The sequence below is a fragment of the Thunnus maccoyii genome, chromosome 3, assembly GCF_910596095.1.
Source record: "Thunnus maccoyii chromosome 3, fThuMac1.1, whole genome shotgun sequence".
NCBI lineage: Eukaryota > Metazoa > Chordata > Actinopteri > Scombriformes > Scombridae > Thunnus > Thunnus maccoyii.
The window spans coordinates 17,108,449-17,126,645 of record NC_056535.1 but is presented as its reverse complement, the minus strand read 5'-3'; the positions used below and the strand labels follow the sequence as shown (position 1 = coordinate 17,126,645).

Sequence of the window (18,197 nt, the reverse complement as noted above, 5' to 3'; positions counted from 1 at the left end):
TGTCAGAGGAAGAAGATTGGTCCTATGAGAAACTCCATTTTAATGTGTCAGACTGGTTCCATTTGTGACATCAAATTGCGTTTCAAAGCCGGCTAAAATATCCCAACTAGTGATGGCATTTTCTGATGATATTAGTTCATGGCCCATTTAATTTTCTGGCTACTCTCTCCAAAGCATTCATGAAATGTCATGTCAGCATTTCAAAAGAAATAAGGTCAGAGCTAATGTGATCTCTGGGGCAGATGCTTTTTTTCTCTTCAAGTCTTGGTATGTGCATTACAGAGAGAGACAGTGAAGGAGGGAGAGTTTGAGATTGTGTTGATGCATATTTTTAAAGCGAGCCACACTTGCTCTTCACCGTCTCCCTCTCCGTTTCTATTCAGTCTCTTTCAATCCTTCAATGCCCAAGGCTAAAAGAAAACCACAATGTATTACTTGTTTTACAAAGCACACCCTGCATATTTAGTGAGCGTGACTGACAGACTACCAGAGACCTCTCAAGCATTGAGCCAGCTACTAATGATATAATCTGCTGAGTACAATAGGGCCTGATCATAGTGCTGGGGATTAAGACGGCTGCACAGTTGTGGGTGAGTAGATGTGCCACACCTATTATTCCTGTCCCAGAATCAGTGTGAAATCCAACACAAGGTCACTGTGGAGGCTGTGTCCCAGGCCAGTGGCGAGCAGGATTATTCCCTCATACCAATCAGCAACCGTAAGCTTTAATTAATCTTGACAGGTGACTGCTTGTACGCCTACCTTGGCCTTTGAGGAGAGAGGGACTAAGAGCAGAGAAACCCTGCTGGGGCAGAGGTGAGGGAGGGCAGGAGAAAGACTAGGGTAAAGGCGTTTCAACTTCACCAACCAAATAGTTCTGCTGTGAGAGTGAATTAAAAGGCAGACTGAAATTTAAACTGTATCAGGGCCTTCCCTGAAATAGCCTGCCTCCCGGTCTGGATCCCAAGAGACCCAAGTGACGGATGAAAACTCTCAAATACGACCCATTAGAGGGAGCTTTTTTGCTACTGAATAACCACACCCAAGAGTATAAAACAACTAATGTCAACATGAAACATTAACGTCACCCTTAACAGTACCAGGTAAAAGTTGGAGTCATTGCTTTCAGCGCTCTTTGAGAACGTTTAGGTCAGATATGTTATCAGAAACCCCAAAGTCTGCTGCAGTAGCATTTTGATAGACCAAGACAAAAGCAGAGAGCCATTTGCGACTGAGCCTCAGTTCTAAAATGGGCCATCCAGTGGAAACCGCACTCATCAGATCAAGACTAATCTAGCTTGACGCACTGACCAGCCTGGAGACTGGCTAATGAATCATGCTGAATACAAAAGACAGCGTTGAAACTGAACTTAGGTGTGTTCTGCGTGTGAACAACAACCAATGCGTGACCAGCTCCACCTTCCGTCAAATTCTCTCTCTTACTCACCTTTTCCCCTCCCACCCCGGACGTATGCCAACCCAGGTCAGCCAGAGAAGAGATTATAGGGATGACAGCACAGTGACAAATCTGTGACACAGAGGGAATGAGGCAAACCCGGTCAAAGCTTTGGAAGTGAAACTTGTGAGTTTCCTTGGTTAGGCAATTTGATGTGTGTGATTTGTGTATGAGGGGGAAATACATTTTCATAAATGAGGAAATTGAATATGAACATCTTTATATAGCTGCCCGTCAGAGCAGAACAGAAATAGAGGAACAGACAATTAGAGTAAAGTGTGTATAAAGGCACCAGAGCCAAAAATGTGTTTGGATGAATATACTTCACAATGCAGCAGGGACGTTAAGACACAGATGCACTGTTAAAGAGGGTTATGGTTAGTCTTGTGTTACCTCATTAGCTCTTAATGATGAGCACTGAGGTCATGGGGACAACCTGCCTCGCTTCCTGTTTGTATAAACTGACAACAGCGGAGCTGAATCTTATTAAGACCACTGCTACTTCTTCACAGCCATGACTGGCAAATACACTCAGACGTATACACGTCTATAACAAACACAAACACACACAGACACACTAAGCATATTCACTCTGAGCTCAGTAATTAGCCTCAAACCTCCCTTCCCCACAGGCCAAGAGACAGGAGACTGAATATTTAATATCCTCCTGAAGTGCAAGCTATCCTGTCCTGGAAAAGGTGTGTGAGTAGGTGCTCACTGGGCCATGACGGACTGCAGAGCCAGAGAGGTAGCCTAGTTTTCACACTGCTTTCACCACATAAGGTCAGTTCTGCTTCATGCTCGATTGAAGGAGGGATAGACAAGGAAGGAGAGTCTTCCCATCACGATTAGGAGTTCAACAATTTCTTGGTATGTAGCTAGGTTGCGCTTGTTTCCAAAGAGTGGAAAGCATTTCATGGCTTTCGACAGATTTTTCCACCTCTATGTTTTATCAACAGCCACCCTCAGGTACTGCACATCCCTTGCAGAGGAATGATGGACAACTCAATTCTGTGCTTTCTGGGTTCCTTCTTCTCCCTGCAGTCTTATGTTCAGTCTCATCCATTTCACTCAGTGTAATAGAAAAGTTGCAAAAATACTTGAAATGAAACTCCCAAAATCTGTCTTTTGATTATCAAAGCCTTTTCCACTGTTAGCTTGAAAGGCGGCTGTAAAAAATTCAATTTTGTTCCATCATGGAGAACAGAGGCTGTGGTCATTTTGGATTTATGACAGTCACAATGCATTACAGTAGTCACAAGTTTTCACAGCAGAAAACTTTTTGTATGAGAAGTATGTTGCAACAAAATCATATTGTCTGTCTTACCCCTCAACCATGATCCTGTCAAGCTCAAAAGCAGACATGAGCAGCACTCATTGGAGTGCCATTAGTCAGAGCCTAACTAACTTAGTTCATTTATTTTTAGAATATTTACCGTTTCAATCTGATCACTGGAGTTAAGATGAAACATCCTCACTCTCAGAAATCAAATTGCTTTCCGGTGAGTGATCACGATAAGCTGTTCTTATTAGTGTATTTCCATCCTTTTGCTTGATGAAATAAAAGTTGCTGTCAACGTAGTGTTATCCCTTTGCCATTTTTCCATTCAAACAGCAACAGTTCACCCAGATAATGACATGCAATCCCGTTTCACAAAATTGGGCCGATAAATTTTGGAAGAGTTGTTTTTCTTCTGAGGACTTAGGTAGTTAGGATGTTTAATTACTGTTGAACCACAGAGGTTTATATATTGAAAGATTTAGAGACAGAGAGGTCAGGAGAGGCCAGGCAGAGGAGATGAGACTGAAGGGAGAGAGAGCAGTCAGGTCAAAGAGGAGAGTCAGACTAAGGGCGTATAAGGAAATAATGAAAAATAGAAGTACAACACCCAACTAGCATTTGGGGCTGAGAGCAGATGACATGATGGATAAAGCAGCATTGTGGTTTCCAGAAGAAATCTTTTCTGTCCTGTATTTAGGGTCTTCCCTTGCGTCATGCTGTGTGAAATGTTGATTCACTTCTGGTCTGTCCTCTTTGTAACTGGATTTGCCCTTTTCACCACATGAGTTGAATCAATGGAGGGATTATGTCACACGGTGACTCACTCACTTTATTTTCTTTGGGCATGTTGAGTGCAAAGTGGCATTTTTAATCCTCTTATTGTTCTACTTCTTCTGTGACTTGCCAATAAATGTTTTCTGGCCCTGTGCACTGACAGCTGACCTTCCTCCTACAGTCTGTTGTGGTTCTGTTTCCTCTACGGGATACAGTGTCTGTGTTTTTGTTTTTATGTAAGTCTACAATGGAAAAGATGGATGGGATTACGCTGCCAGTAAACAAAGTGGAGAAAAGTAAGCCTGTTGCAGCTATAAACACTTCCTCCCTGGGGTTACAATCACCTTCTTGGAAAGTTCCACCTAGGGACTGTGGTGCAATAAAACTACATTCACCTGTCACCCACTTAAACCAATTACAATTAACCCTTTAATATACAGATTCTCCTTTTTTTCCCCCTTAAGTAGGTTTAAATAAGGCTGGCAATATTATGTTTATTTTGCAGTCAACAAACCCCATAAAAAGACTAAAACCAACAGTTAGTCTCTTAAAACTTTCTGACTTCCCTGCCCCTGTCTGTAGAACTCAGCCTCAAGCCTACTGAAAATGTAAATCTTTAAAAATGGGTCATGAATATGTAGTTTCATAAAAATAAATAAATAAAACTCTCTCCTAAAGCAGCTGAGCATTGTAGTTTTTAGTAAATGTGACTCAGGCAGGAGTAAACAGTGCACTTATCGAGGACTATTTTCAACCACAGATTTGGCGTGCTAGTGAGTATTTACAGCATCAGGACAATGTATGTCGGATAAACTACAGTTTCTATGCACATCATAATGATGGAATATATCACCCCGTGCCACAGTATATGTTTCATTATTGTGTTTTTGATAGTTTTTGAACAACAATGGTACAATAGTGGTCTGCGGCACAGAAGAATAAACTATATAAGGCTTTGACTACATGGGCAAAACTTGTTAGTTTGACCAAATAATGGATGGTTTTGGATCGTTCACCAAGCCATGCTAGTAGCCTGTTAGTTTGTTGGTCCAACAGCTTTGGTTCAAACTGAAATATCTCAACAACTATAGGATGGATTGCCATGACGTGTTCTACAGATATTCATGGTCACCAGAAGAAGAATCCCTCTGACTTTGGTGATCACCTGATATTTCCTCTAGCAACAAAATGAGGTTGACATTTCTGGCATTGAGTAAAATGTATCAACAACTTTGAAATTTGCCATGAAATGATTGAATGTTGTTGAGTGTTGTAACTCTTCATTGAAGCCATATAATGTTTACACTGAGTGAAATATTCAAACCACACTCCACGTTGTGTATGACTGCACCAGTCAATCAAATGGAAATATTCTAAATGTCTTGCACATCACTTACACATTTCCCCCAAATTCAGCCTGACATTTGGTATATTTGGATAGTTTGTAATTGCCACAAAGATTTAAAATAAAGTTATGTGGGTTTGGCTAATGACATGTTCTTGTTGGAACTGTTGGTTTTCAACCCCCTAAAACAACAAGCAACGCCTTTAATGTTAAGAGAAATATTTTTTACTGTTACCAGTAAAAAATAATGACATAACAGAGTCAGGGAATGGGAGGAGAAACACCCATTTCCTGCAGGATCTTTAAGGAGTAAGCTGAAGAACAAAAAAAAAAAAAAAGAGATCATTGAGAGGTCAACTGTCATTTACTGATGCTTCATTTACACAGTGTTAATAATTTTCTAATTAAATACTGTACATTTCCCCATTCTGTTTCAGTTTTCTTAACCAGCAAGGGTTATTCATCTCATTTTTTACATTTTTGCATGAATTAATACACATTATTTACAGAAGCTGTGCTGTAAATTAAAAAGCCTGGAAATGAAAAAGCTTAAAAAGCTTAAATTGATGTAAAAGAATGAACAGTAGACACAATAGTAGCAATAAGTCTTATAAAGTCTTATTAAGTTATTTATAACTTTATATCACAATCTGACTGAAAAGCAATGAATGGTTTATAATTACATAATTTCCCCTAGTCTAACTTTCACATCTGTTTCTAAACCAAACTAGGCAATGACATTATTAGGCATCTCTCAAATTGACAAGACCTCCTGTGTCTCGCACAGATGTGCCCTCTACCTCATCTGCCTCGTTTCACCTTGCCTGGCAACCTTTTCTGTCCCACCTTTAAGCCTATAGCAGGGAGCCTGTGCCTATCCTGTGCCATGAGCCTCCTGTGCTGACGAGGAGACAAGGAGATGGATTACTGAGCTTGCGGCTACGCACAGGATGTGTCCTTTCAGGTTTCAAGGTGGTGCTAAAATAACGAGGCATACAGACACACAGTGTGTGTGTGCACATGTATGATTTTTGTAGGTCTATCTGATCCCTTATGAATCCAAAATACACTCAAGTTGTTATGGGACATTTTGCTTTCTTTTAATGGTCAGGGATGGCAGTTTAAGTTAAAATTAAGTTCAGATAGTGTATGATTAAGTGATAAAGTTAATGTTAAGAGTCAGGGAATAAATGCACTTTCATAAATATTTTTTGGAATCAACAACATAAATGTGTGTGCATTGGTATGTGCAACTTTTTAAGTCTTTGTGTGTTTTCACTGCACTCAAGCAGGCAAAGTGTCTGGCATGGATGTATATTTTGGGGTGTGTGACAGAGAAAAGGTGAGAGAATGAAAGGAACAGAGGTGACACTGTGAAAAATGAAGAGGAAATGAGAGAGTGACAGAGTGAGAAAGTGAGATGAGAGATTGCTCCCCTGTGGCTCATGTACAAACCCGCATTGTAGCACTGTGAGTCAGTCGCCTCTGATAAAACATCTGTGCTCTTGCCACTGGCCTTTCACCTGGGACACAAAACCTGACCCTGAAACATCTGGAACACCTGTGTTATCAGATGTACACTGAAGAATGCATCCCACAAGATTATAATAATGGATTTCCTGCTGTATGTGCAAAATTTTTAAAAAAGTTTCAGAGAATTTAATAACAAACCTATCTCGTGTATGCTATATTGGGCTGCTGCACATCTCTCCCTCTTTCCAACTGAGTCATTTTGTCAGGAATAGAAATCAGTTTAAGCATGAAATAAAAGACTTATTAGAGATTATTAAGTGATAAAACACCAGGTGGGAGTTGATCTACTGGCAGTGCAAAGGAGGCTTATAGATCCATGTCACCTTCATGATATAAGACTATTGATTCCAAACCAGAAATTGATCCCCAGAATTTATTTTTTTTGCATGTGTTGAAAATGCATTCCTTGTAAAACTTTTTATAGATGTTAAAGCCCTTCTGCAATTTTGTGAAATGTGTAGAGTATGTCCTTGTATACAAGCATTTAGCAATTGTCAACACTTTTCTGTACATTTTGCCATTTATTTTCTATGTATATGTAAATCCTACATATGCATCTCAATATAAATGAAATATGTAATCTATACTTGTTTTGTTTTTAACAAGTAGTTCATATGACAAACGGTATGTGGGGTGTGTGATTTGGGAGAAGTGGAAAGTGAGTCCCATTGTCTTTTGTATTTTACATATAATGATAATTTAATTTTGATTGACAATTTTTTTTATTGAAATGGCTCGACAAAATCCTGTAATACTTTGGTGTTATGATGATCAAAGAGTGGAATGGATATTCAGTTTTGATGTGTTTAAGTTGCTAACTTTGTCTCAAGTGCCTGGAAAAGAAGACAAGATAGACTATTTAATTAGTATTAATTCAGATTTTTCCATTACTTTTTTGTTGTCTAGTATACAATAATGTTATGTCATTAACATTTTTTTGTAGACATGAAGATGTAAAAATTTAAAAATTACTCAAATAGGTTTTCTTTCTTTTTCCAGTATTGTTTGAAACTGTACACGAAGCATCTTGGTCTACTATGAATATGCGGTGTCTTGTAAGCCCATGATGGCTGTGCATGACACAATAATAAAAACTTCAACTACATATTCAAATAAAATTACATTTTTCAATATATGTTGGTGTTCTAAATGATAAGTGACTGTGTGCCTTATTTTTATAGTGAGTGTTTACTACAAATTTGTATACAAAAGAGCAAAATTGTTGGCATCCTCTCCAGAAGCTTGTTTATGTAGTTTCAGATGAGGTGAAATGCGCTGAACCTTTAATGAACAGTATGCCATCCCTATCTGCTGTCTCTGCTGAGTCTGAGAGACAGGCAGGTCCTCTTCACAGCATGTGCTTGTCTGACTGTATCAACCTGCTGTGGGAACACTCAGTAGGCTGGGGAGGATTTCCTCCAGGTTGCACACACAGCCTGCATAACTGAGCTCTACTAATGGAATAAGTGTGGTTTCTGTGATCTTGAGATGTACAATCCTGATATACAGTGGGCGTTTTCATGCCGGCGTGACACAGCACACAGGCAGGCCTCATGGCTCACAGCATACTCACATCACACCCAGCTGAAAATGACAAGTACTCAAAATCTGGCTTTGTTCTTGATACTTGTTTTTTTTTCCAGACTGGAGCTCCAGCTGTCTCTTGTTGCTATGGTCTTTGCTCATTCTGAAACTGGCAGCCATGTTGGCAGGAATATGAAAAAAGAACTGAATTTATCATGCTGAATCACCACCAACTCTGTGAAACTGGACCATTTGACAGCAAAGCGTGTAACAAAATCATTGTTTCTTTTTTATCTTTTATTATAGGTTGTGTGGTGATGTGTTCATTACACAAGCGGATAAGTACCAGTGGAGAAAGCCACCAGATTTTGTTGAAGTCGAGTCAAGTTTAACTGCAATTAGAGCAAGTAATCAACATCAGGAGACAGACTGGCAGCCTAAACAGAAGTGATGGCCACCAGCAGATTATTACCGGGATGCAAACAGAAGTCACAGAGATTACATCAGACAACGAAGTTCACGACCTCTGTCAGAGAAAGTGATTTCTGAGAATGAATGAATGATAGAAAACAACTGAGTTGCTTCCAGTGAAAGCTTTGTAAGCCCAGACTTCATTACATCATTCTGATGAGGAGGAATATCTCTTTTCTGCCATTAAGCTCTGCTACAGTATTTACTTGCCCATCGTCTCAATGGCTACAAATGGAAAGCCTCAACACATGCTCGCATCTCAGACCTGAAACTTGATATGAGCACGTGCCAAGAAGCAGACACAAAGGCCAATAAGATGCCTTTACTGATCTGGTATCGGCTGATTAACGCTCACCAAATTTCCTGTCTCCGGTAACCTGCCTCTGTTGCACAGCGGCCCTGTTTGGTGTTACCAAAAGAGCAGATGTCACAGGGTTCCTGTGACACGATTGGGTGTCAGCACTGAGTGGAGAGAGTTACCTGGGCTGCTTACTATGGACACCATCTGAAACAGGAGGAGAGGCCTGGTCGCTACTCATAATCCTGTATAATGCCATATCAGTTCTACACTACAGTTTCAGTGCTAGACATCTGATGACATTCAAGACAGATACTAAATCTGACTCTCAGGTGTAATATGATGGTACAGCCAGGGGATGGTTAGCTTAGTTTAGAATAAAGACCAGCAGCTCTAAATCTCACTAATTGACATGTTATATTTCACGTGTTTAATCTGTACAAAAGTCAGTCTAAAAACCTCAGTTTGTGGTTTTATGGGGAGTTATGTGCCAGACTTTTTTTAAACAAACGAGATATAGCCTAACATGTTAATTAGTAAGATTTAGAGGTGATGCTACTGTAGGCGGATTATGTTACCTTAGGACAGAGCCAGGCTAATTGTTTCCCCCTGTTTCTAGTCTTAACATCAGACACACAAATATGAAACTTCACACACACACACACACACACACACACACACACACACACACACAGAGGCAGAATCCTAAACATACAGGTAAGAATATTAATATAACAGCAGGATTGAGGTTAGGAAACAAAAGTTTATATAGTAATGGCTTGAGGCTGAAGCCAGTGTGGAAGTATCTTAAAGTGCATTGCCACCACCAGCCTCTATGCTCCAACTGACTCCCATTCAAAAAGTGTGAACTTCTTTCTAGAAAGAAGTCAATATTTTTCTCAGAGTCACAATAGTCTCAATTGCTAAATCTGTAATCAATCCGTGTGATCGAGGTTATTGAGGTCATTTTGGAAATTATTGCTCCATTAATAGGATTTGAAGACTTATAGTAGCTTTGATGTCTATGGTGTGGGCGTTGATTGACAGTTCGCTCGCCTGTTGTTTTCCACGGCTCCAGGACTCACACTGAGTCAGAATATTGTTGCGATATTTAAGTTTAATGTTACTTGATTATGATACCTGCCCTGTTAACACAATTTAGCTACAGTAACTAACGTTAGCCCAAGTGTGCACTGCTCGGTGCTCCCAGTAAGCTAGCATAGCTTAGGTCTGAGGTAGCACTCATCATTTGGAAAGTCCTGGCCATGGATTATAAAGAAAACTAGATACAGCGTCGGAGGTGGGGCCTCGTTCATTCCTATGAAAGTTGCTCAGTGGTACATGAAGCCAAAAAAGTTCAACTTCTTCCACATTACTTCCACATCTGTGCGGCCCATAAAGCAAGCGCATTATTGACTTTCACCGGCCAAGTTGGCTACTTCTGGTTTAGCCCTCCAGCAAACGTGAATGGGGATAAAACGATTTGATTGTGCAGCTCTTCTAGGCTTTTGAAATGTGATCGTATTAAATAGATCAAGTTCTGATAGTGAGACAAGTCATTTCGCGGACGTTGTGATGCTTAAAAAAATGTATCCGCTGATTTACAGATGTCTCTTTCACAATGTAAGTCTATGGGAAAAAGCCTTTTTGGGCCAGCGTTTATCACATGACGTTGTAATTACACGGTTTGGCTGCTATGTCAAATTTGCTTCAAAGCCGGACACTCTTCCTGTATCCAGTTCTCTTTATACATCCATGGTTCTGGCTCCAAAATTATTTGACAATATAAAAAGGGGGTGTGATGACATGATTGACAGCCGCTCTCAAACCTCTGTCAGGTGGTGGGATGACTTAGGGGGGGTGTACCACAGGCCTGTGTCCCAGTGCCCGACTCTACTGCACTGTGCAAACTTTAGCTCCAAATGACGTCCCACAAGCAAGATGGCAGCTCCCGGATACTAGATACTTTGGCTTCACTTTTGCATAGTGGTAGGAAGTGGAGACATGTCACTCATATTTATATACAGTCTATGCTCCAAACAAAAAGATGGCGCTTATCATAAGCATTAACTCTGGGCTTCAAACTGGCTCCAATGCAAACCAATGGGTCATGTCACACCTAGCTACATCCATCTTTATATGCATCTTATGGAATCAGCATATTCCCTAAAATGTCAAACTATTCCTTTAACCTGAGAGAGCTGAGGTTACATCCCTCGAGGGATGTTGTGTTGATTCACACTCCAGCAGCAGCAGACAGTCTCAAGTTTTTCAGACAATTCCATCGTTGCGGCAGAGAAGCTCAGTCTGTCACATCTCATCTCTCTGTATGTACCTGTGAAACTGCTAATGCATCAAAACTAAAATTATCTTAACTGGTCCCAGTGTGCCAGGCCCACCATTCAGTGTAGCCATGACAACAAATTCACTAGGTTGCAATTATAGAAAGTGCTGTGCCACCGGATGCCTGGCAGAATCTATTTTCTTTCTGTACTTTTTCCCTCTTCCTCACTGATACTTTAAGTCCCCTCTTAGTGCATGTGTCTGTCATATCCTTCTCTGTTGGGTAAGAAGATATTTTTGTTTAAATGATGATTAGCATAAGGATTAGTTGTAACGCCAGATGGAACATGTACTGTGCTCCAATCGACATCGTCAGCTTTATATAAAAATCTGTGATGAGAAATCTGAATGCACACAGACAGAAATGGCCCAGAGTCTTGTTCTAAAAGCACTTGTGCCTCAGCATCTACCGTGGAGAATTAAGCATCCAGCTGACACAGCATTAAATATCCAAACTGTATAGCAGATTCCAATTCTACATTCAGCTCTTTTTTGTTTTTTTTGTAAAATGAAATTGTTCAGATGTGACAAATGGGATAAAAATATCTCACCTTACACATCACTTTCTGTCAGCAACACCCTCTGCACTATTAGCTGCATGTTGAATACTCAAGTCAGACTTTTATAGCAAATCAAATCTAAGAATACTCCTCTTATACATTTAACACAGATGCTAAGTGTAACATAAAACCATCTATTTTTCATTCTGTAGAAGTGAAACACCTGCTGTGTACTAGAGTCTCCTCTTAAATGATTCAGTAGGAGTGGAAGGACAGACCAAGGAACTTCTTGCCTGACCACTGAAGACCGCAGCTTTGTGTGTGCATGTGTGTGTGTGTGCTTGCGCGTGCGTGTGTGTCAGTACAGCATGTCTCCAACATCAGTGTCAGACCGCTAAATGTCTCCCTGTCCATCTCATTTCTGTCCAACTGTGCTGTTCTCTGGAGACCACGGCGCTCTGAGACACCCGCTCATCCTCAGTGGTGAAGCGAGGTCGGGGATACATAATGCAGAGAGGGACCAAGAGAAAAAGATGTTTGAAGGGCAGTGTATGGTGTATAATGTATGCCGCTCAGATGTACAGGCACTAAAGGGCCCTAAGGCAACAGACCAAAAAAAACTTTAGAAGTGACCTATTTTCTGCGACACCTCAGTGAAATGGTAAAATTAAGTTGTTTAATTATCACCAACTGGAGTTTTCTGTCCCCTGACTTCACCAATCAACAATCCAGCAAGGTTTTGAATTTAAGAAACATATATTTCATTATATATTTTCTATGAAAGAAAGAACGAAAGATAGATGGAAAGAGAGATAAAAAAGAAAGACAGAAACAGAGAGTCTGACATTTACAACAAGAACAGTTTAGAGGGATCTAACCTTTAAAAGATGAACATTCATTATGAGCTTAAAGGCCTGAGATACAAAAATATAACATTCATTACAATAGACTTTAGGATGAAGCCTTTTAACACACAACAGTGCAGTAACTGTAGGCATATACCATACTTACATACGGTCAACTGTACATTGCATTGTGTGTTTTTGTTTACAGTGAAATTTTCAGTATATGTTAGGGCCACTGGGGCCTTTCAGTCATGCTGTAATAAGAGTGGACAGAGACTGTAATAAGACAGAAAAGCGTGCCCAGCTGTCTGTCACAGCATTTGGCCTATGAAAACAATGGCAGGCTGCTGCATGTGATCTGTGTGGCTGACAGAGCCAGGATTTGCACACTGATGATCAGAAACAGGGTTTGGTCCATCAATGCAGAATGCAGAGGATTTAATTGTCATGGTGTAATGACAGAGGAGGAAAAGAACACACATGTTCTCTCTGCTTCACTCGCACACTATCTTTTATATTCTGTCCCACATACAGTACACTTTGATGTCATGCAAGGACATTAACACACACATGACCAGCCAGAGAGCAGCACAAAGCACCACAGAGCGTACGCAGATCTCCTCATGGGGAGACTGCAGTACCTTGGCATACAGTTCAGCTGATAGTTTCCATGGTGACATGAGGCTTTTTAGCATTTGCATAACAGATGCAGCAAGGCATTCACAAAAACATGGACATGGAAAACAGAGGTCAGTGACATGTGATCATATTGAACCACACAGTGGAAAAAATACACTTTTACATCAATGTTGACACTCAGGATTTCTGGTAACACTGAGAGGTGAGTTCAGTAATCTCTCTCAGGCTTCAGGGAGCCAGCTTAGCACTTGATGAGTCAGTTCTGAATATCACAAAAAGTCAATTTGACAAGTTATGTTTTGATAATGAACATAACCACACACACACACACAGAAATGTGTTTTCATAAATATGCAGGGAAAAGAAAAAGATAATCCTACTAAAATTCATATGCTACAATTACTACTGTTGCTACTTGTGGTCAATGGATGCTTATTTGCACAGCCTTGTGTCAAAGGGCTTCACAGGTTCCATATTGTGTGAGCCATAAAGGGACAAAACCCTAATATCAAGCACAGACCATTAATTAGAGTAAGGAGAAACCAATGCAATGGGGGGAAGAGACATATGCTTTCAGGATTGTACTTTTTTTCTCAGCATAAGTATTATACTAATGTACAACTCATAATACAATTTTCATGGCTGCAGTCTGTGTGAAAGCTCAAACTAATCTTAAGATGTGTTTCAAATATGACACAAACAACAATGATCAATTGCCTCTGTTTTAGTGATGGCGCTCTTAAATAAAACCAGACAGCCAATGTTAAGATATAAAATATGGAATAGATATTATCGATGAGTTAGTGAGTGTAATTGTGTCATTATTAGCACTCTGTGTCCAGCCTAACCTTTGCCATCATAATGCTGTTGGAATGATAAATGATTGTGGATCGTTAGCGGCTGGCACACAGCCAGTATAAACAGTCCGTAATGGCCAAGTGTCCCAGTTGTATAAAGTGAATGTGACGATGATTTGCAAGTGGAACAAAAGCCTAAATTATGGAAGGATGTGTTTAATGCTGCTGCCATCCTGAGGATCTTGGAGCTGAGACATTAGGCAGAGAGAAGGACACAAGTCTGCGGTTAGATGTGAGTAGCCAGATAAAATCATGATTAAAAACACAGTTGTCTTATAGTTCTATGCTCTCACTTTAGTTTCCCGGGCATGTAACTCAAGTAGAGAGCCACACTCCATGACAAAAACTAAACACATGTCAGACTGGTGGTTGATGCTCCACACGTTGCTTATATCCATCCAGCCTGCTGTAAACTGGCCGACAGTCAAGCATGCTGGCCCAGCCAATCACTGCCATACATGGATATACTGACCCAGATTAAAAACACACTTTACTCCCTCTGCTTCTCCTGACCCCCTCTATGCTCTCCTGAAGTCCACATGTTTACAAATGATCTGTTTTACCTTCATTACCACCCATTTCAGATGATCCTCAGTTTACCTGATCTGACCTCACCTCCTGTTTGTGACCACATGCAGCCCCCCTTCACCAATCAAACCTCATTTTAGGTTGAGTAAACAGAACTTTATTGTCTACCCAATAGGCAGTCACATCGCTTCCCTTTATGAAAGAATTCAATCAGGGAGCCGTTTTAATTTTGCAGCTGTTATCCTTCCCACTACTAATCTGCCTCTTCTGTTGCTAGTGCAGCTGCTGTCCTGCCCACCAACTACTGTATTGGTTAATGTATTAAAGTGAAGCTGCAGGGTTTCCAAGCAGCAGACAGACCATCTTTCATGGCTTTCAATGTCACAAGCAGTTTTTTACAAGCAGCCACTCTGCTGAAGTGCTGTTCTGTTGCTGTGACCCCACTTCAATATCACTGAAGGGGTGCAAATATAAAGAGAATTCTTCGAGGATCAATAAACACATTTCACATTTTGGATCCTCTCGGGACATTTATAGTTAAGTTTTCTTCTTAAATGGAGCCTCCCCACCAGCCATGTGTCGCCTTTTTGTCTTAAAACTATGAAAGGTCATGTCAATTCACAGAGTCATAACTAATGAAGCTGTAGTTGACATTCAGCCACATCACAGCAACACTCCTATAACATGCCTATACTTCTCTACGGCCTTTTACTCCGCTCTCTTCCTGTTTTTCATCCCTAAATTTGTTAATTCATCTCCCTCTTGTTCTCATTCCATCAGTACAATCACCTCTCTTTTGTGGTTACTCCTAAATCCTTCAAGTAACCAAACCAACCATAACTTCCTGTCAAATATATATACACATCATTTGCTTTCAGAGTCCCTACTCCTCCTCCACCACAATCATCCAGGACCTCAACTGTCTCATCTAACTCAGCTTCTGGCCTTCCACTATTCAAGTCTGTGTTGGGGTTTAATCCAAATTATTTCATGTTATAAGTAACCTAATGAATTAATTAATTAAGCTTTACTCTAAGGCTGTGCTCTCCTGGTTGAACTATACATCTTTTTTGCAGACCTTTAACTAAATTATATCCCAGACAATCATACAAAATTTTTTAAATATTTGATTGTACTACACAAGACAAAAAAGGTGTTAGAATTTACTAATCTGTCAGTAATGCAATATAACAATTTAAATCTCTTATTCTTTGGGTATCCTCATTGTTCACAGTGAGTATGTTTCACAACAAGAATTGCAAGCATGTCTGTAATCACTTTTTGGCATTAGACTGCGAGAGAGTGAGATCAAGCTAAGATTAGAAAGCAAATCCTTAGAGATTTGGCAATGCTGTTGTTGGCATTATCCACAGAGTCAAGGTTTCCATGGGATAGCCCCCGGGATTTCCGTCTAATACTGATTTTGATCTGGGCAGAGGGTTGATGAAGAGGCTCTAATAAGCAGCCTTCTCCTCTCATTTTCTCAAAGCCCTGTCCCGCTGCAAACCCACTGGGCTGACCACATGAGGAACAGTATTACATAAAGGCATCATAAGATATAAGAAATTACTTTGAATTGGACATGCTGTCTTCTGCACCACTTTGTCTTACATGAAAAAGGACAGTATCTGTCAACTTTAATTACAGGTCCACTTTACCACATATAACTACAGGCACAAAAAACAGGAAGCTTATATTAGAGTTATGCTGTTATTTGAGTTATTTTTTATGGCAGCAGCTCAAAATTAGGCAAAATATGCTGTTAATTTTACTGTTATTTATTTTTTTAAGCCGTTTTATTATTCAAAGAGGTTTAGTCTATGAAATGTCAAAAAAAAATGCCCATCACAACTTTCCATAGCCCATGGTGATGTCTTCATATGTTTTGCTTTGTTCAACCAAAAGTCCAAAACCCAAAGACATTCAGTTCACAAAGATATATGACAAAGAAAAGCAGCAAACACTCTCATTTGAGAAGCTAGACCCAGGATGTTGGGAATAATTTCACTATTTTTGCTTGAAAAAAATAACTGAAACTCCACAATCAATCAATCAATTCATCCTGAATGTAACATTCTTCTTCCTCCTGAGAGACCCAAACTGTTCCAGTTGAGTCTGTGTCTCTGTCCTCCGCATCTGGAACCACAAATGTGTTAATGTAATGACAAGAGAGTCAAGTTTCCCGCAGATCACTAACCCTTTCAATTTACATCACGCTGCTCGGTTTACACAGGACCCGTTGACTCTCAGCTTCTGTTCTCCAGGGGGATGGGGCTGCCCAAAGTAGTTTGAGAGATCGACGTTGCACGCGGACTGAGCTTAATCCAGCAACTCTAAACGCATATAATGTAACTGTTCCCTGTGATGATAGTGTTCATTACCATAAAAACTGATACAAAGTAGACAAGGAAGAAAGCAAAGAGGGATTACATATGAACAGACAGAAGCAACTAGATTTTACAAAAGACTGGAAGGGCAAACATAAAGATAGAGTATGGTGTTGTACATGCTACTAATAATAATAACAGCACCACTGGAGAGTAGCAGAGGACAGAAGTGAAGGTTGGACCAAGTACAGTCATTTTGCACCTCTTGCCCACTCGCCTTCCATAATTTCCTAACCTTCAGCCTGTGACCCACATCTCTCCTCTCCTCTCCTCTCCTCTCCTCTCCTCTCCTCTCCTCTCCTCTCCTCTCCTCTCCTCTCCTCTCCTCTCCTCTCCTCTCCTCCCCTCTCCTCTCCTGTTTGGCCCACTTAAGACCAGGGTGCCTATATATCTCCATGGCCTATATCTCACACCAGACAGAGTTAAGGTGATGTGCTTGTGGCTGGTGTCTGGTAGGCGGAGGAAGGAGCGAGAGAAATGAGAGCAGAGAGTAGGTTGAGGCTCTGGCAGTAGACTGGGAGAACAGGGACTCCTGGGACTGCTGCCTGGAGATTAGTGGGATAGTGATTGAAACTCACACATCCACCCACTCTGTGCTGCCAAACAATCAGCTACACTGGTTCTTAGTGTAACGCAGTGCGGTATGCTAAGGACAGCATTTAAATTCAGATAAATGCGTGGGACCCTTTTAATGAGAAAAACCTGCTCATGTCAGTCTTGCGATGTGCTGAGTGGCCACAGGGTTTCAGGTGAACTACTTGAGGAGGTGTACTGCCTCTAGGCACTCCCATGGGGCTTCCTTTGTGGTGTCATCCTGGCAAACAGAGTCATGCACCACTAAGGTGATCTCTTGAGTCTCATATGGCTTGCCTACAGTACTCTGCTACCCAAAGTGCTACTCCTGAATGTAATTACAACAAATGAACATCAGTTCCTCCTCAGTCAGCACACCACAGGAGTCACACATAATTAGCATCAATATTAGCATACAAATACTGCAAGGATGTGGCCTTTGATCCACTCTCATTTCACCATATGTTCGCACCACATATTTTAAACTGCTCTTCTCACTCTAATGCGTACCTGTGTGACTGACAGGACTTAAAGTTTTCAACCTGGAGGATAAAATACACAGTTGATTGACTTGCTATATAACAGAAACATTTTCAAATAAAAAACAAAATATGTCCTTATATTCAGTTTTGCAGCGAAGTCTGCTGCAATTCTTTGCTGTTGACCCAGAAAAGCTTTTCTTTTCCACATCACGTCTCTCTCTCTCTGTCTCTCTCTCTCCCTCTAGCTTGCACTCACTCAGAGAAGCATGATAAATACACACACCCACATGCTGTGTATGCATATACTGTAAATACAGCACACAAACACTCATCATCCAGTGTATCAGGCAGACAGATGTT

At 40.6% G+C, this 18,197-nt stretch overlaps 1 protein-coding gene across 1 annotated transcript in view; it reads right to left on the bottom strand.

The window, feature by feature from the left end:
* LOC121894393 (potassium voltage-gated channel subfamily B member 1-like) overlaps positions 1–18,197 on the bottom strand; it is a 33,905-nt gene that overhangs the window by 2,672 nt on the left and 13,036 nt on the right. The window lies entirely within an intron of this gene.